Genomic DNA, 20,127 nt, shown 5'->3' with positions numbered 1-20,127 from the left:
AAGTTGAGGAACGAGATCACAACTTTCCAACAGTTGGATGACAAGTCTTTGCATGAGGCTTTGGAGCGATACAAGGAGTTACTTCATAAGTGTCCTCACCATGGGATTCCTCATTATATCCAGTTAGAGACATTCTATAATGGTCACAATGTACATACAAGATTGATGGTAGATGCTTCTGCGAACGGTGCAATTTTGTCTAAGTCTTATAATGAGGCTTATGAGATCATCGAGAGGATCGTGAGCAACAACTATCAATGGCTAACAAATAGAACAGCTTCAAGAAGACGTGTAGCTGGAGTTTATGAAGTTTATGCTCTCACTTCGTTATCAGCTCAGGTATCGTCTATTTCCTCTATGTTAAAGCAGTTTACCGCTCATGGTACTAATAATATTGCAGCTCAGCCACTAAGTCTGTTTGAAGTAGTTTCCTGTGTGTACTGTGGGGAAGGTCATTCTTTCAAGAATTGCTAACTAAATCATGAGTCATTATACTATGTGGGAAACCAACATTAAAATAGGAGTGGACAAGGACCCTAGTCCAACTTCTATAATCCTTCGTGGAGTAATCACCCCAACTTTTCTTGGAACAACTAAGGAAATGGACCAAACAACAACTTTATGCAGCATAGACCCAACCAATCTCAGGGGTTTAATTAGCAAGCTCCAAAACCACCTCAAGCTAAATCATCAAATAGGTTGAAGAACTTGTTGAAAGCATACATGGAGAAGAACGATGCTTTGATCCAAAGTCAAGCAGCAACACTAAAAAATTTAGAAAACCAAATGGGTTAGTTAGCTACGGAGCTTTGTAAGAGACCACAAGGAACCTTGCCAAACGATACTAAGAATCCAAGAAATTTGGGTAAAGAACATATCAAGGCAGTGACATTACGAAGTGGTAAAATTCTGGAACGCCGATTGATTGATGTTAAGGACGAGCCTGTTGAAAAGGGGGAAAATCAACTAGCTGTTGAAGTCTTTACACAAAAAGAGTCAAAATCTGTAAAGACTGATAAGGTAAATCCTAACTTAGTGAATTACGATACTTTAACATCTTCTTTGGATGCATCTTTACTTACTCAGAAGAGTTATCCGGTTCAACCGAAATTTCCATCACCTCCATATCCATAAAGATTGTAGCAACACAAACAGAAACATGAGGTGCAATTCAAGAAGTTTTTAGATGTTCTGAAGCAATTACACATCAATATTCCATTGGTGGAGGCTTTAGAACAAATGCCGAATTATGTGAAGTTTATGAAGGATGTACTATCCAAGAAGAAATAACTGAGTGAGTATGAGACTATCGCTCTGACAAAGGAGTGTAGTGCATTCCTGCAGAACAAGCTGCCACCAAAATTGAAGGATCCAGGAAGCTTTACGATACCCTGTAATATTGGTGAATCTTATTGTGGTAAAGCTTTGTGTGACTTAGGAAGAAGTATCAACTTGATGCCTAAGTCTATTCTCAAGATGCTAGGGATAGGAGAAGTAAGACCTACAACTGTGACGCTCCAGCTAGCGGATCGATCTTTGGCACACCCCAAAGGAAAGATCGAGGATGTTTTGGTAAGAGTCGATAAATTTATTTTTCCTGCTGATTTCATTATTCTAGATTTTGAAGTAGATAAAGAAGTGCCAATTATCCTTAGAAGACATTTCCTAGCCACGGGAAGAAAGTTAATTGATGATGTAACACCCCAAACCCGACCTAGAAGTTTGGCTCGAATCTGGCATGTCACATTGAAGTGTTTTTCGAAAACCATGTTTCCATTAAAAACCCTTCTTAATAATTAAAAACTTATAACCTTTTTAAACCTTGTTAGAAACCTCAGCTGAATAACATTCTTAACAACTTTGTAAAAATCTTGGCAGTTGCGGAAGCTTGATTTAAAAACAATTGCGGTTACGTGATGTTTTGAACAACAGTAGTTGCTTTGGAAAACCGTGTTCTAATACTAGCAATTATAAGAACAATAAATAAAATTCCAAATTTGAAATCCAGAAAATTTCAATGGCTTTACTACAACCTATATAAAACATTTAAAAGTAATAATCAAAACTATAAAATAAACAGTGTGTGTGGCTTCCTTCGAGCCCCTCGTAGCCCCGATCCATCTAAGGCTGGAAATTACCTGAAAGGTTAATAAACGTGGTGAGTTTACGAAAACTTAGTGTGAAATCCCCTACTATAAAAGGAACAGTCAGTCATATAAAAGAATTAAAAGTTGGCCCCAGCCCTACTTATAATTTTAGTATCAATTGGGCCTTAGCCCATTCTAACAGACAGTACCAGATGAGCTTTAACCCATTACAGAATAAGAAACATTATCAAAACTAGAATCGTAATCGAATCGTAATCAAAATCGTAATCGAATCGTAATTAGGTGACGTAATCGAATCGTAATCAATATCGTAATGTAATCAAAATCGAATCAGATCGTGCAATGTAATTAAAAATCAGAATGTGAATGCAATCCCAACCCAATCCAACCTATAACCAACCGCTACACTCCACCCGTACTAGCCCTACACTCCATGTGGGAATGGCTCAACCCACCCAAATTTACACTCCACATTGCAAAGATTGTCGCTCGGTTATCGAATATTGTGACAGAGTCACCAGATACAGATATTATGGCAGAGCCACCAGAATAGATATTTGTGGCATAGCCACCAGAAACAGATAATGTGGCAAAGCCACTTAAAAGAATACGTGGCAAAAAGCCATCGATAACTGCATTATGCTAGCCACATAGCCATCAACTAGAGTAACATAACCGACACATAGCCTTAGGTAAATGTGATCGACATAGAGTCGTCAATAACCATATATTGGCACATAGCCTTAGGCAAATACGTTTGGCACACAGCCATAATCAGGTTGGCATAGAGCCATATGTAGGTTGACACAAAGCCATAATCAGAAGGCTTTAAGCCATCGGTAGCTTTATCATGTTAGGCACATAGCCATCAGCGACAGTAATATAGTCGGCACACAGCCTCGGGTAAATATGATCGGCACTCAGCCATTGATCGGTCCACAGTCGTCTTGGGCGACCCGTGCGACCTTATCAAATCAGTACGAATATACGGCTCTTAAGCCTTCGGTGGATCCACAGTCATCAAGCAACCATGCAATCCTAACAGATCAGATCTTCCTCTGCACAAAATCCCAACCCATGCAACATGTCATGTTTGCAGAATGTCATGCCCATATTTGAATCAAACAATCACAGTCAAGTCATTCATATACCAACATATATTCACAATCAAATTCGTCAACCACACAGTCCAAGTTAGTCACTTAGCCACAAGGGCAAAACAGTCATTTAACACCTTAAGGGCAAAATGGTAATTTTACCCCACAAGGTATCTTAGTAATTCTACCCTACAGGGGTATTTCGGTAATTCTACCTTACAGGGGTATTTCGGTAATTCTATTCTACAGGGGTATTTCAGTAATTCTAACCTACAAGGGTATTTCGGTAATTCTACCCTACAGGGGTATTGCGATAATTCTACCCTACAGGGGTATTTCAGTAATTCTACCCTATAGAGGTATTTCAGTAATTCTACCCTACAGGGGTATTTTAGTAATTCTACCCTACAGGGGTATTCCGGTAATTCTACCCTACAGGGATATTCCGGTAATTCTACCCTACAGGGGTATTCCGGTAATTCTTCCCTACAGGGGTATTCTGGTAATTCTACCCTATAGGGGTATTTCGGTAATTTTACAAACTAGGGGTATTTTGGTAATTTTACAAACTAGCGGTATTTTGGTAATTCTATCCTACAAGGGTATTTTAGTAATTTCACAATCGAGGGTAAAACAGTAATTTTGTAAACTGAAGGTAAAATGGTAATTTTGTAAATCGAGGGTAAAACAGTAATTCTATAAATAGAGGGTAAAATGGTAATTCTATAAATTGAGGGTAAAATAGTAATTTTGTAAATCGAGGGTGAAACGGTAATTCTATAAATCGAAGGTAAAATGGTAATTCTACAAATCGAGGGCATTTTAGTAATTTTGTAAACCAATAGTATTTCTATAATTTTTAGAAAGTTAAGGGTATTTCTGTAATTTTGTAAATTAGGGGTATTTTGGTAATTTTACAAATTGAGGGTATTTCGGTAATTTCACAAACCAGTGGTATTTTGATAATTTTACAAACCAGGGGTATTTTGGTAATTTTACAAACTAAGGGTATTTTGGTAATTTTATAAATAAAGGGTATTTTAGTAATTTTACAAGCCAGGGGTATTTTGGTAATTTGGTAAACTAAAGTATTCTAAACAGGGATAACAATACGAATGGCCCTAAAGCCTATTCTCGGCCCAAATGGGCCCACACGCTCGTGTGGCCCTTTTAGCCCAAATTTAGCCACAGATATGAGATTCACCTAGCCTAGTCCAATATTTACTACACAATCAAACAACTTATCCAATTGGGCCCGTAGGCCCATTAGGCCCATTATGGCCCCTTCACCATCGCGCCCAAGTAGCCATCCTACAACTAGAGTAGCGAGAAATACACACCTGATTGGAGACTGGAGTTAATCCACGCTCGAGCACTCTTAGCCGACGCCCAACCCAAACGAGCACGCCATAAAGCGAAAGGATCACCAAGAAAAGTACCTTACTCTCCTCATGGTTCTCTCTATTTAAAGCCGACCAGATCCACTCTTATGTTAGCTTCCGATGTGGGATCCTCCATCATCGAGTTTAAATTCAACACCAACTCTTGCCGCCCTATTAGCAAAATAAATGCTCTTTGCTTGCCATGGGATTCAACCCATGCCTCCCCTTAAATGCTCCACACGCTACTTGCCACTAAGCCACAAGGCTTTTTGTGTCACAATTTCTCCAACAATATTCTTAAGGCCTACCTACTACACCCAGGGTTTGATTCACCTTAAACCAAAATTTTGGCTAGAGTCCAGGTTTGAACCCAGGACTTCTCTAACACTTCTCAGTACACTTAACCACTAAAACAAGCCTTCAACTACGAAATTTTCACGCACAACAGAATATTATAAGCTGCCTTCAACCGCTCCCATGCTCAAAGCCCAAAACTTCTGGTGTTACAGATGTACAGAAAGGTGAACTCACCATGTGAGTTTAAGACGATCAGGTAACTTTTAACATTCTTAAAGCGATGAAATTTCTCGATCCGAAAAAAGAGTGCTTAGTTTTGGAAGAAATAGAAACCTTGATTTCTATGTAAAGCCATCTTGAAAAAGATCCATTGGAGAAAGTCTTAGGGTTTGACCCTTTGGAGGATAAAGAATGTGAAGAAAACATGGCTGTGATGGAAGCCAACCCGAGGAATTTTATTCGATCCACATGATTTGAACCATTGGAATTGGAAGTTAGAAAATTTGTGCAACCCAAATTGTCAATCGAAGAACCACCTACACTCCAAATAAAGTGACGGGAAGAACATTAATTGATGTATAGAAAGGCGAACTCACCATGCGAGTTCAAGACGATCAAGTAACTTTTAACATTCTTAAAGCGATGAAATTTCCCGATCCGACAGAAGAGTGCTCAGTTATGGAAGAAATAGAAACCTTAAATTCTATGTAAAGCCATCTTGAAGAAAATCCATTGGAGAAATCCTTAGGGTTTGACCCTTTGGAGGATGAAGAATGTGAAGAAAACATGGCTGTGATGGAAGCCAACCTGAGGAATTTTATTCGATCCACACGGTTTGAACCATTGGAATTGGAAGTCAGAAAATTTGTGCAACCCAAATTGTCAATCGAAGAACCACCTACACTCGAACTAAAGGTACTTCCTTCCCATTTGAAATACATTTATTTTGGTAATTGTTCTACTTTGCCTGTGATTATTTCAGCCGAACTGACAAAAGATAAAGAGGAGCAATTAATTTCTGTTTTAAAGAAATTTAAGAAAGCAATTGGTTGGACTATAGCTGATATTCGAGGTATAAGCCCTTTATTTTGCATGCATAAAATTGTTCTAGAGGAAGGTGAAAAAGCTCTAATTGATGGGAAAAGGAGGCTTAATCCTATTATGAAGGAAGTTATGAGAAAGGAAGTGATCAAATGACTAGATGCAGGGATCATCTATCCCATTTCAGATAGTTCGTGGGTAAGTCCAATACAGTATGTACCGAAGAAAGGTGGAATTACGATTGTTGAAAATGAGCGCAACGAATTGATTCCAAAAAGAAATGTTACTAGTTGGAGAATTTGTATTGACTATAGAAAGTTGAATAAAGCCACTCAGAAGGACCATTTTCTGTTGCCTTTTATGGATCAGATGTTAGATCAACTGGCAGGTAATGAATTCTATTATTTTTTAGATGGTTATTCGGGATATAACCAAATAGTTGTCACTCCTGAAGACTAACATAAAACAAGCTTTACTTGTCCATATGGTACATTTGCTTTTAGGCGAATGCCTTTTGATTTATGCAATGCACCTGCAACATTCCAACGATGCATGATGGAAATATTCACTGATATGGTTGAAAATTTTGTTGAGGTTTTCACGGATGATTTTTCTATTTTTGGTAACACTTATGATATTTGTTTGAGTAATTTAGGTAAGGTACTGAAGAGATGCGAAGAGACGAATCTAGTCCTTAACTGGGAGAAATGCCATTTTATGGTTAAAAAAGGGATTGTTTTAGGGCATAGAATTTCAAAGAAAGGAATTGAAGTCGATAAAGCAAAGGTGGATGTAATTGAAAAATTACCGGCCCCAATGAATGTGAAAGGAGTCAGAAGTTTCTTAAGTTATGTCGGTTTCTACCGAAGGTTTATCAAAGATTTTTTTAAAATTTCTAAACCACTGTGTTCGTTGTTAGAGAAAGATACAGTGTTCGATTTCAACAAAGCATGTTTACAAGCTTTTGAAGAGCTGAAAAAATGGTTAATCTCAGCCCCAATAATCATTACACCCTATTGGAGCACACCTTTTGAGTTGATGTGCGATGCAAGTGATTATGTGGGTCAAAGAAGGAATAAAGTGTTCCACCTCATTTACTATGCAAGTAGAACCTTGACGGGAGCCCAACTCAATTATACAGTAACTGAAAAGGAACTGTTTGCTATAGTTTTTGCTTTTGAAAAATTCCGCTTATATCTTATAGGTTTCAAAGTTACAATATTTATTGGCCATGCTGCCATTAAATACTTGTTTACGAAGAAAGATGCGAAACCGAGGCTAATTCATTGGATACTTTTACTCCAAGAATTTGACCTTGAGATCCAAGACAAAAAAGGTGTTGAAAATCAAGTAGCTGATCATCTGTCGAGGTTGGAGCAAGATGAGGTAACTCGATCACATGTGCCTATCAACGAGAATTTCTTAGATGAGCACTTATTTGAGGTGAGTCAAATTCATGAAACACCTTGGTTTGCTGATTTTGCTAATTATCTTGCATGTGGAATAATTCCTTGAGAATTGACATACCAACAAAGGAAGAAATTCCTTCATGATAGTCGGTATTATTTCTGGGAGGACCCGTTCTGGTTTAAACAGTGTGCAGATAATATAATCCGAAAGTGTGTAGCTGAAAGTGAGATTGCTGAGATCTTACATCATTGGCATTCATATCCAAGTGGGGGACACTTTGGTTGTGCATGTACCGCAGCAAAGATTTTGCAAGTAAGTTTCTTTTGGCCTACACTATTTAAAGATGCTTATGTGAAGAATTGTGATAGATGCCAAAGGAGCGGAAACATATCACGAAGGAATGAGATGCCCTTAACAAACATTTTGGAGATTGAATTATTCGACGTATGGGGCATTGGCTTCTTAGGACCATTTCCTTCTTCATATGGGAACAAATACATCTTAGTTGCTATGGATTATGTGTCCAAGTGGGTTAAAGCTGAAGTATACCCTACAAATGATGCTAAGGTAGTCATGCGATTCCTACATAAGCATGTGTTTACACGATTTGGGACACCAAGAGCTATTATTAGTGATGAAGGTTCTCACTTTGTGAACAAATGGTTGAAGTGGTTGCTTGAAAAATATGATGTGAAACACAAGATTGCTACTACTTATGACCATCAATCTAATGGGAAAGTTGAAAGAGTGAACCTTGAGATCAACGGTATCCTTAAAAGGGTAGTATGCCCTAGTAGAAAAGATTGGTCTCGGAGGCTAGATGATTGATTATGGGCCTATCGAACAACATTTAAGACACCATTAGGAATGACTCCTTATCGGTTGGTTTTTGGGAAGGCATGTCATTTGCCATTAGAGTTGGAGAATAGAGCCCGCTGGGCTTTGAAGAAATTAAACTTTGATCTTAAGCAAGCCAGTAAGAGAAGGATGTTACAATTGGATGAGTTGCAAGAGTTGAGGTTTTTTTCCTCTGAGAATGCCAAAATGTGTAAAGAAAGATAAAAAAGATGGCGTGATGGTCATATACGACCTCGCGAGTTTAAAGAAGGTCAGAAGGTTTTATTCTACAATTCAAGGCTGAAGTTAATTATTTCTTGGGAAGCTGAAATCCTGATGGAAAGGACCTTATACCATCTATCGAGTTTATCCTTATAGAGGTGTTGAATTATACGACAATCACGGAGGTACATTTAAAGTTAATGGTCAACGTCTCAAACATTATTAGGATGGTGAAGTTGAGCGAGTTGAATCCTCGTTCAAATTAACAGACCCTTGATTTTTCACAAACTTGTTTTGTAAATAAATAAATAATTAGGATTTATTTTCTTAATTTAATATATTTAACTAATTCTGTCTAAGGAGATTGGAACTTAAGCGGGACTGTTGTGACCCCTTCAACCTTTCTTAGGAATTAATTTAATGTAATTTGTTGAGAAGAAATTTTCTAATTAAGATTTAAAATTTCTTTTAGTTTCATTTGTTTTGTTTAAATTTTAAATTTTATGTTAATAAAGGGGTCAAATTTGGCCCAAGTACTAATCAGCTCTTTAGTAATATACATCAATTTGAGGCCCAAGACAAGAAAAGAGGAAAAATTCCACACCTATTGCCGCCACTTCCATTGCTTGCCGCCCAAGTAACCCTAATATAGCTAAGTTATTACTACATGTTGCCCTTAGTTTTCCCTATATAAACCCCTCTTCATTTTACTATTTTTCATATCCCTCAAAGTAATTTGCTTAAACCCTAAAAAAATCCCTAAACTTTTCTCTTGTGCCATCAACCTCAAATCTCAAAAGAAACCCTAGTTCTTTTCGCTTTTGCCAAAATCTCCTATTGCGACCGCAAAGAAATTGTCGGGGCATCAACGTTACTGTTGCACGTAGCCATTATCGCCGCCGCACACTACTATTGGTGCCGCACGTTGCCTTCACTGTTGCAGCCTCTTCGCTGTCGCAAGGTTTTCCGAGCAAGTCCTACCCACTTGCTAATTTCTCTTCTTCCCTTGTAAGTAGAACTTTGCCGAATTTTTGGGAAAATACCATGTCTCGTAAAAGAACTAGATCGTCAAAGACTACTCCTGAAAACCCGATTGTGATCGATGAAGAAGTGAAAGAGAGATTTGATTCAATTTTCAAGCATCAACCTATGATACCAGAAAAAGGTTTTAACTTGAAGAGTAATGGTTTGATGGTTGTCCCTGTGCCAATTAGAAAGACAATCAATGCTCTCAAGTGGGAACGATTTTGTGATGCTCGTTCACTTCCGGATGATGAACTAGTTTGAGAGTTCTATTCAAGTTTGACTACAAAAGATGCCATTGAGGTTATCATTCGGAAGAAAAAGATATCTCTTACCTCTAAGTCCATCAATGATTTGTTTAACTTACCTATTGTTGAAGAAGATGAGTACTACCCTTTGATGAAAAACATCAATTGGGATTTTCTTCAACAAGTGCTTGATGTTGTAACAAATCTAGGATCCCAATGGTTTATAAGAAAGTAGGGGAGCCATTCTTGCCGAAGGAAATACCTAAAACCAGTAGCAAAGGTATGGTTTTATTTTGTTTGCTACAGTTTTATGCCTATTTCACACAGTTCTACCATCTCGATGGAACAAATGCTCTTGTTATATACAATCTTGACAGAAAAGTCCATTAATGTTGGGAAAATTATTCTCAAGGAGATTTATGATTGTGCTAAAAAGAAGACCGGAAGTGCTTATTTCCCATAATTAATCACCTCACTTTGCTTAAGGGCTCGTGTTAAAACACAAGCAAATTTGAAGGGGCAATATGTCTAAGGGTGTATTACAAGTCATGATCTAGAAAGGTTAATAGAGAAAGTGCATGAACTGAATCAAAGTGAGCAAGAAGAACCAATTGAGCCAGGTACTGAGGCGTCAACGAACTAAAACTGAATCAGTTTCGAACACTGAAGAAGAAGAATCTGATAAGGAACTAGTTGAAGACCCTAAACCAAGGGTTGAGCCAGAAGAAGAACCAGTCAAGCTAAGTGTTGAACATGAATATACAACTCCCTTGCCGACTTCTGCAAGTACTTCAAGGAAATCAGAGTTGTCAATGTTGATGGATATGTGCAAGTTCATGCACAATCAACAACAAACTTATTGGAAATATGCAAAAATTAGAGATGATTCAATTAGAAATACTTTTAAGAATATTTCTAACACTTTTGTTCCTGAGTTCCCAAACGCTATCTTTGAGACATGGATAGACGATATTGATTATACAAGAGGAGAATGAGCTAAAGAAGACAACGGGAATGAGTCAAAAGAATAAAAGGGGGGATACTTGTCTTTTTATTTATTTATTTTAGGTCTTTAGGAATTTGTTTCTTTAGTAACTAGGATTTAATTTCTGCAAAATAAAACATAGCAAGCTTGAATAAATACTTCCTTTAGAAAGAAAAGGACTAAGTGATGTGGTAATGGGAATGAACATGTTTAGAATTGGATTATGAGGAAAGACTTGTCATTTAAGCAGTCTTAATGACTCACCTCTCTTTCTTTTTAACCCTACCTGGTGTTCAGTTTTCATTCATTACTTTGTTCTTGTAATGGGGACATTGCTTCTTTTTAAAAGGGGTATGGCAAATAATTGTTGTTCAAATTTTCAAGTATGTTTCAATTATTTCTTTCATGAGTATGTTTTAATAAATGAATGTTTAGAGAAATTCTTTGTTAATAAGATAGCTTGTATGCGAGCATGAATGATGATTTTATCCGAGTGATTGTATGTTATCATGAAGAATGAATGATTGTATGATCTTAGTTTTAAGTAATGTTTGCCATGAAAACTTAGTTTCTTTTGAGATTAGACATGCATGGAGGTTTATACCTTTAGAACTGACTTGGTAACTTTCTTTAGGCGAAATCCTGGGAGACATAAAAATCTAAAATGATATAGGCACTATTTTCTTTGGATCGGTTGAGCCTTGTCAAGCCCATCTTATGATATTAGACCCTTGAAACTATAATTTTGAGCTTAAAGGCCTGTTTATTGCAATGAACTTACATTACAAGCCACATTACCATCATTGTAAGTTATCCTAATTTTGTGCACCTATCTTAACTTAAGTTCTCTTGGTAATCAACATTTGAGGAAATTTTCATAAAGATGTATGTGCTCATGCTTATATTAAAAAAGGGGGGGGGGGGCGAAGAAAAGTTTGCCCAGTCTTCAAAAAGGAAAAAAAATGTATGAGCTTAAGTTCAAAATAAGTTTGGAGGTGTTCTAAAGATTCACATGAAGAAAAAGGTTGTATTATGAGAAAACCAGGACAAAGTTAAAGGTTAAGATCTTAAAACCGAAATATCCCATCTCTTAAAATCCCTACCTTTGACCGAGCCCCATTACAACCTTGTAAAAGACCTATTGATTTGATGATTATGTCACCTAAATTAGTGGAGAGGAAGTCCTAAGTTCAACATATGAAGATTATAAATAAGCCTTATGATTGTTTTTCTTGATTGATGAGAAATTATGTTGAATGAAAGAATATTATCTATGGCTGTGACGTATATACATACTATGATTCATGTTGGCATACCTTGAAACTTAGTATAAAATTTTCAAAATGGTTGCATATGAATTACTTGTTAATGAAGAAGATCGATAAGCATGAATTTATTAATACATGATTATGGGGCAATGATTGATGCTGCTTACACTTTTAGCAATTTTGCTTTAGTGAGACCTTGTGCTGTGTATGAACATTACTCGGGACGAGCAATGATTTAAGTTTGGGGGTGTGTAAACTGGAAAATATATAGGATTTTTCCTATATAAATTATCACCTTTTTACTTAAATTTGTTGTTAAAACCAAGTAATTGTTTAATAAATTAATGAAATATGTGAAAATATGAAAACAGGACATAGAAATTATTAAAATGTGATTTTATACTTTATTATATAGTTTTCATGTATAAAATGGCTTATTTTATATTAAATTGAGCATATTATATTTTTATGACATAAAGTGGGTCATGCATGATTAAATTAAATAATAAAATATAAAATTATATTTAATAATTCATTTTCAAATATTTTATTAATAATTTGGGTTTTAATTAATTTAATTAAGTTAGTAAAATTTAATTCTTTTGTCCTTTAACTTATTGATTTATTTTTGGATAGGTCTGAGAGCTTTAATTTGATTACAAAATCGTCCAAATGGAGGGCCAAGTCAATCCAAAATTCTGCTGAATATGGAGGTTCATAAACCATCTTTTGGTTTAATTAGACAAGGTCCTTAAAGAGTTGAAGAAATCAGAGATTTGCCCGAAGATTTGCTGGTGATCGAGTCTTAGTCCTGAGTTGTTGTGGCACTGAAATTGACCAAGAATCAAGAAAAAACAGCCACATTCCCTCAATTCGTGGCCGATCACCCTTGGAAGGAGTTTTGAAAGATGAACACTCCTATTTTTAGCAAACTAGCTCCCATGCCTCACCTATAAATAAGAGCCCCTTTCTCACTTTTTCAATCATCCCTCATCCCTTATCCCTCATTCATCCCTCACTCATTCTCTCCTCTCTCAACTCTCTTATCCCTTACGCCTATCATCATCTTTGCATAAAGATTTTGAGCAAATTAGCCTCTTAAAGAACCCTTGGTCGGCCACCTCGGAGAGCCATCAGCAAAGGAGCCAAGCGAAATAATGAAGGAGCCCTCATCAGTAGAGTCTTAGGTGACAGCCACTCTGAATTGGATTTAATCTTTCTTACTTTAATTTAATTCAAGAATGTTTGCTATGTGTTCTTTGTTCTTGTTTACAACAATGATAGCTTAATTTTATTTAAGCTAGAATGATTGCTTTGATTTAATAATAATTATTTAATTCATGCTTATAATATTTGTGCCGCAATTGTTCATGCTTTCAATTAAAATCAAGTCTGTATTTCGTTCATACATGATTGAAATGCACCTGAATTAGCTGAGAGATCCTAATCAGACGACGGTTAATGGACGAAAGGACCTAATGTGGTTTCCAACTCATGAAAGATCGAGTTGCCATGGAATGTTTTTCCGAATATTGATAAGCATGTTGAAAATAATTTGAGTTTAGTTAAAGTAATTGTCCTAGTTTATTTATGTTATAATTGTTGCTTATTGTGTTAATTCTGCTAAAATCTCTCTCATTCATATAGTTTGCGTACTTAGGATAAATTGCATTAGGGATCATTGCGTTTAGTTTCATAAACTTAATTTTTCTTCACTTCTTAATTATGTTGTTTTTATTTATCCAATTGTTAATACACTTTTTACAAATTAAGTGACTTAGCACAAATACAATCCCTATGGAGATGATAACTCGATACTTCCTCATTACTTGATAACGACTGTGTACACTTGCACAAACCTGAGCGTTACAACATGTCATTTGTATCCTAATCATTCACTAGGTTCGCATAGGCCTTCATCTTACACACTTAATTAAACATATTAGTACTACTTAAGGCCCGCGTCGGCCTATTAGGTCACAATACTTACAAATTATGTTAAAAATACTTATTTTATTAATATTTAATCCTAAAGCCTAATTACCAAAAACATAATATTACATCCTAAATTGCCAAGAAAACATGCACTTCAAGTGCAAAATTGAGATTGAACTAACTACTACATTTGACGACAGGTCAAATATTCCCACACTTAAGTCTTTCCTTGTCTTTAAGTAAACTACCTAAAATAAAATAAAAACTAAAACTGAAAATAAGAAATAAACATGCAAAGAAAATAAAATGTACTTGAGCCAACTTGACACACGAGAATGGGTCAGAGCATCGACACAAGGAAGATTTGCCTAAATATATAACTTTAGCTAGAAATCTAAAAGATCCAAATTTATTGACACCTAAACAGATTAATTCAATAAATTACAAAGTAAACAAATCAAAGAAAATTAAATATATGATTTCATCAAAATGTATATACGAATATAGTATTTATTTTTGCAGAGTATAGTTAGCTCGACTATTTTTTTCCTACTCAGTTTAATTTTGTCCACACTTTGAATTCTAATGCAATAATATTTCCTCGATAATCCCTTATAATTTTTATTTATTTATTTGTGCCACTATGATTAAGATTTTACTTGCGCACTTTTTGTAAGGGTTATACTATTCATACTGCACCGTTTCAATAATCATGGATTTTACTGAGTATTTTTTTAAATTCAAACATCCTATACTTTTACAAATATAATTACCTATTCGTATCTACCTTTATCACTTGGTATATTTAATCTATTTTTCCTATTTACAGTATAATAAACTGAACTAATTAGTCTAAATATAAACAACCTAAATTATTTAATTTCGGGCTAAATTTACAGTTTAAACAAACAACCCAGGTGTATGCTCCAAACAAATCACTTGTTTTTCTACAAGTTCAAGCACAGACATATAATTAAAACTAAAAATAAAAGACAAAAAATTTCAAAATTTTTCTAAGTTACCCCCACACTTTATTTGGCACATTGCCCCTAATGTGCAGTAAAAGATATAAAGAAAAGAGATTACTCGATTTTCTTGATTCATGCAATACAATTGGTGGGACTACTCCCCCTCCTCGATTTTGGGTCTATATTGTGTTGTTGCAAAAAAATTGGGGTTCATACTAAGAAAAACTAAACACACTATATATATAATATTAAGGTTTTAAATAATTAAAAACTAAAATTAAAACATTTCAAATAAAAATATTAAGTCAAACTGAAAATAACTAAAAATTAATTGAAATTGTCTAAAATTAGTCAGAATCAGGATCTGACGCCTCGTCCACTTTGTTTTGTTCACCTTCTGACTTTTCCTTCGGATCTTCTTCGAGGCATTCCACGTCCTTTAATTCCCTTTCTTGCTTCAACTTGCTCAATTCGACCACTACCTCGTGTTGGATCTGGTTCCCTCAATGTAGTATATTTGTTTGTAAACTTGTAATTTTTTCGAACAGCTTGATTAATAAAATTATTCATGACTTAAATTAATATACTTTGTATTATTGTCCTCACATAGTTTTTGCACGCAAAGCAAAATAGAAGTAAATGTTGTTCATTGGTTGTTTAAATGTTTAACTATCAATCTCCTTATTTATAGAAACCTTAGGAAAAGGCTAGCCCAAATGACCATACTGTATGTGGTCAACATTTGGATCGAATCGAAGGGGAGATGTAGTCAATGAGAACAGAAGTGAAGCAGATGCAATCTGAGTGCACCAATTCAATTAAAACATTGACTAGGCTGAAAGATCAGATAAGCCAATTGATGAGTATGATGGGAGAAATTAAAAGGTAAATTGGCACGAACATTCTGAGCAATATCAAGAATAATCCTCAAAAGGAAGGAAAGGAGCATGTGAAAGCTATTGGACTCCATTCAGGAAAAATATTGAGTGGCCAAAAACTTTGCCAAAAGAATAGATAAGAGAGAGTGCAGAAGATCTTCAAGAAGACCTCCTAGAAGTAATAAAGAACTAAACCAAAAGAGGTAACTAAATTAGCAATTGAGCCAGAAAGAGAAATAACCAAGGAATCTAATATTGCAAAGATATCATTCCTTTCAAGGTTGGAAGAGAAACAAAAATAGGATGAGGATGAGTTTGTAAGTTTTTTAAACTTGTTCAAAACATTAAATTTCAACTTTCCTTTAATTGAACTAATTGAAAAAGTCCCTAAATATTCCAAATTCTTAAAAATAATTATGTCTAAGCGTAGGAAAATTAAGGCAGGAGAACAAGTTAATATAAGCATTTCCTGTAGTGCTATTATTTCTAGACAGGTTCCTCAAAATCTGAAAGACCCAGAAAGCTTTACATTCCTATAGAGATAGGGAGCATTCAGTTTAATAAAGCTCTATGTGACTTAGGATCTAGCATCAATTTAATGCTTTTTATCCATTTATGAAAATCTTGGATTAGGAGACCTCAAAAACACTCAGATCACACTACAGCTAGCTAACAGATATTCAGTATAGCCGAAAGGAGTATAGGAAAATGTGTTAGTCAAAGTATGCAGTTTCATCATCCCAAGAGATTTCGTAATATTAGATTTCAAGAAAGACCGTGAGATACCTATTCTGTTGGGAAGACCCTTTTTAGCAACGTCAAAATCCACCATTGATTTGGAAAAGAATGAGTTAACAATGAATATCAATAGTAAAACATAAATTTTTAAATGTGGTCACCACCAGAGTGGAGAAAATAAAAGGGACTTAGGGGAGCATTGTAATAAATTACCTATTTTTAACCCTAATAATCCCGAATCAAAGGATATACTTTATACAGTCAATGCAAGTCAAAGAACAAGTTGAAGGAAAGAGATAAATGGAAGAAGGTGGAGTGGCATGACGGGTAATGGACTAATACTGAAAGAACTAGAGAATCATCCTTATATGAATTAATGGTGCTGCCAGATGAATCCGACAGTAAAACTTGATTTTTTAAAATTGATATTTAACTTTCTGTAAATTATTGTATATTTGGCTAATTATTCAGTCTAGATTTTAATTTTTATCAAATTTATATCTTATAGGAACTGTGACACTTTATAAATTGGAAGTTTGGACAAAATAGAGCTAATGTCGTAACATGGCAACCTTGTGTCACAACACCAAGGCCAAAATTGATAAAATTAAGAAAACCACTTCAATGTCGAGACGTGGAACCTCCGTGTCAATATACCAAAGCCAGTATACGTAAAAATCCATAATCCTAAAGTGTGTCACGACATCGAACTTCGATGTCGCGACAACAGCAAACTATCAGGGGTGTCACGGCATGAAACACTCCTAACCATCACCTAAAGCCTCTTTAAACTCTAATTCTCTTAAAATCCTCTAAATTTCTAAAACCTTAAAATCCTTAAAACCTCCAAATCTCATTTTATTTACTATTATTTGTTTTTCATATTTTAATTTCAAGAATAAACTCACTCGATGTAAGGATTTGAAGACAATACAACAAGGGTTCTTAAAGGAATCTGACAGATCTTCATTTAAGTTTAAGGGTTCCTAACTCCTATTTTTATTATTCCATTGGAAATTTTGCTTGTTAGTTTGTTAGTTATTGAACTTAAACAATATTCAAAATGCCTCCACTAAAGGTTAGAAGAACTAATGAACGAAAACCTTCAAGGGTTTCAAATCCCTCTAATTTCTCGAATCTAAACATTGAAAAATATTTTCTAAAACTTCAAGAAAAAAATATTTATTAAAGAGGAGATTTGAACCATCGATGGTTCTCTGTCAAGAGATATGGCCTTTAGTTAGATATCATAGATGGGAATGTTTTTGTATGATCCCAACAGACTCTGCTATAGTCCCTGTAGTTCAGGAATTTTATGCATCTTTACGGGACCAAGAGTCTAGAAAAGCCAAAGGTCATAAATGGGAAATGATAACTGTGATAGGGAAAAATTTATGAATTACCCCTTGGGTTATTTTTGAATTTTATAATGCTCCATTTTACGAAAAATATTTTATAAAAGAAACTAATTTGGAATATTTTTGAGATATAAATATGGACAACATTATAAACTTTCTAAAAGAAGGGAGGGGTAAACGGAAATGCCGCCCAAGAAATAAATTCCAACCTCCTTTAATAAAGCAATAATATTTCCTAAAGAAAAGATGTGGATTCAATTTCTGTGCACTAGGGCAGCTCTTGTTTGAATGTTTCTAATGTCAATACTTTTCGAGCGATTTTGGTTTACACTATTTTGCAGAAAAAACAGGTATGCATGAAAATATGGATATTCCAAAATATGAAGCAATGCATTAGTAGCCGAAGGTTGGGAGTCTTCTTTCCCCACTAAGTGACAACCCTATGCCAAAAAGCAGGTATTCTGATGGCATCTACGAAGCAATCAATGAAGCCATCTCGAAGTATAATTGGTGACACTCTGTATACATAGTACATTGAGTTTTAGGCTAAACAGATTAATAAGTTGAATAAATGCTAGCAAGAGATGATGGCCACTTCGGTTTCATTGCAATGGAGAACAAAATCGACTATTCAACAAGAAATTAGCAAGAGCAATCATCTCAAGCTAAATTAGATGATACATTAGATATAGGAGTCGGGCCCGGGTTTTTAAGAATTCGGGCAGAAAAATAATATTAGGGTGCCTAAGTATACATCAGTTATGTTTGGGCTGATGCATCCAGAGCAAGAAGAAGCGGAGTAGGAGAGTAAAAAAGAAGAAGGAACTGAGGATGGGAAGGAAGATGATGAGATGGATTTTAAGGAGGATGGCTGAACTTTTAGTTTTTGTTTCTAAAAGATTTTATTAATTTGTGGGATGATTTTTAATTTAATAGGAGTAGGAGTAATAATGGACTAGTAGTTTTTTTATGTTTAAATTTTATATGTAGAAACCCCACATGGAAGAAGCACAACAATTTTGAACTATCAATGATCAAATGAAGAGGTACCCACAAATAGTCTACGAAACTATCACGATCAATCGGGTAACTCACTTTCTTATCTTTTACAAGGCTACACATTGAGGGCTATGTGTTATCTAAAGTGTAAGAGGCTAACATAGAAAATTTGTGTGAAATTTTTATGTTTTTCTTTGATTTTTCTTGTCATTTGTGTGCTTGAGCTTGTAGAAATACAAGTGATTTGTTAGGAGCATGTACATAAGTTGATTGTATTTATGGTAAATTTGGCATGATGATAGTTGATTTTAAATTTTTTATTATTAGACTGTTAAGTTTTATATATTACACTGTAAATAGGCATTAAGCAATTGAATACACCAAATGATATAGAGAGCACAAAGAAACGAGCATGCTAGTATGAGTGATAAATTGTTGAATTTGTGATTGTTTGGTTGACTAAACTAGTGAATATTGATATACCTAGGGATGACCTAAAGAATTGATTGGTATACACCCAGAGCCAAAACGCTAACCCTATTTATTCATCTTTAGTGCCTATTTTAAGCCAGAAGACCTTTCTTGATAAAAATCTATACAAAACCTGACCTAAAAATGATAATTTGTGCTTACCCTTTTCTTTGGTCCTAAATTACATTATCATCTGGTCATACATATTGAGGGTTAAGTAGATACATTATGGTGGTTTTGTAAAAATAGAGTAATAGGAAATATTAGTAGAGTACAGTGATTACATGATAGCCTAAAAAGTGCAAAAGAAAAAAAAGTCAAAAAGAAAAATTACATGAGTAGAAAAAAGTAGGTGAAAAGTGAAGGCATTTGTGAGTAGGGTACTGTGAAAAAGAAAGAAAAGTGACAAAGTCACAACAATAGAAATACTCATTCATCAGTGTAACAAAAACTCGTGAGCTAGTCGTACTTACTATATGATACTGAAATTCCTTATAAAGAGATAAAAGGATAGTGAGAGAAAGAGAAATAAGACGATGAATGGGAAAGGGTCACTAAGGGGGAGAATAAGGGACAATATGATGTGCCAAACTATTTTCATGCTTCAAACTATTTAATTCTTACTATTCTTGAAATCCATGCATGTCCTAAGCCTCATGACATTACAAGCCGAAAAGCCCTATGTGATTTAGGTAGACTTATTCACAATTTGAAATCATACCGAGTAATTGCATTTTTTACTATTTGTATTCTACTAGGATAATCAAATTACTTGTATAATTTATTGAGGGATTCTTACATTTGAGACCTTTAATGCTTGTATGTTTTGTAATTTATTGAACTTAGGTCTTTGATACAAAAA

At 35.0% G+C, this 20,127-nt stretch overlaps 1 non-coding gene across 1 annotated transcript; it reads right to left on the bottom strand.

Annotated features, from left to right (window-relative positions):
- On the bottom strand, nucleotides 1-107 carry LOC128292488 (small nucleolar RNA R71). The gene has a single exon (XR_008282473.1). It is a non-coding gene; the product is annotated as a small nucleolar RNA R71 (small nucleolar RNA).
- Between the last annotated feature and the right edge of the window lie 20,020 nt (nucleotides 108-20,127).

The sequence above is a fragment of the Gossypium arboreum genome, chromosome 4 (assembly GCF_025698485.1).
Source record: "Gossypium arboreum isolate Shixiya-1 chromosome 4, ASM2569848v2, whole genome shotgun sequence".
NCBI lineage: Eukaryota > Viridiplantae > Streptophyta > Magnoliopsida > Malvales > Malvaceae > Gossypium > Gossypium arboreum.
Note: the sequence above shows the minus strand (reverse complement) of the source record. Positions and strands in the feature narration are given on the sequence as shown.